The sequence below is a fragment of the Corvus brachyrhynchos genome, unplaced genomic scaffold (assembly GCF_000691975.1).
Source record: "Corvus brachyrhynchos isolate BGI_N302 unplaced genomic scaffold, ASM69197v1 scaffold212, whole genome shotgun sequence".
NCBI classification, from domain to species: Eukaryota; Metazoa; Chordata; class Aves; order Passeriformes; family Corvidae; genus Corvus; species Corvus brachyrhynchos.
The window spans coordinates 164,643-165,053 of record NW_008236768.1 but is presented as its reverse complement, the minus strand read 5'-3'; positions in this window follow the sequence as shown (position 1 = coordinate 165,053).

Genomic DNA, 411 nt, shown 5'->3' with positions numbered 1-411 from the left:
GGGGCTGAGCGAGGTCGCTGTGCCCAGCGGGACCCGCGGCCGGCCCAGGGCTGGCGCAAGGAGGGGGTTCCAAGTAGGGGGAAAAGCAGGATGGGGGTGTGGGGCCACATTTTGGGGGGAATTCTTCTCTTTTGGGGGCTTTGCAAACCCTAAGGAGAGTTCGGGATAATCCCAGGAGGGTTCCCACGCCCTGGACAGGACAGGGGGGACACAGGGGACGCGTCAGAGACCCGGATCGTGCTTTGATGTGCATTAAACCCAACAACCCAGAGGCTGCAGGAGGTGCCCCCAATCCCAATCCCAATCCCATCCCCAATCCCAGCCCCAGGATGCCCACGGGATGCCGGCCCCACTCACCCATCACATGCACCACCTTCTTCCTGCCCCGGGCGTTGAGCAGCGCGTCGGAGG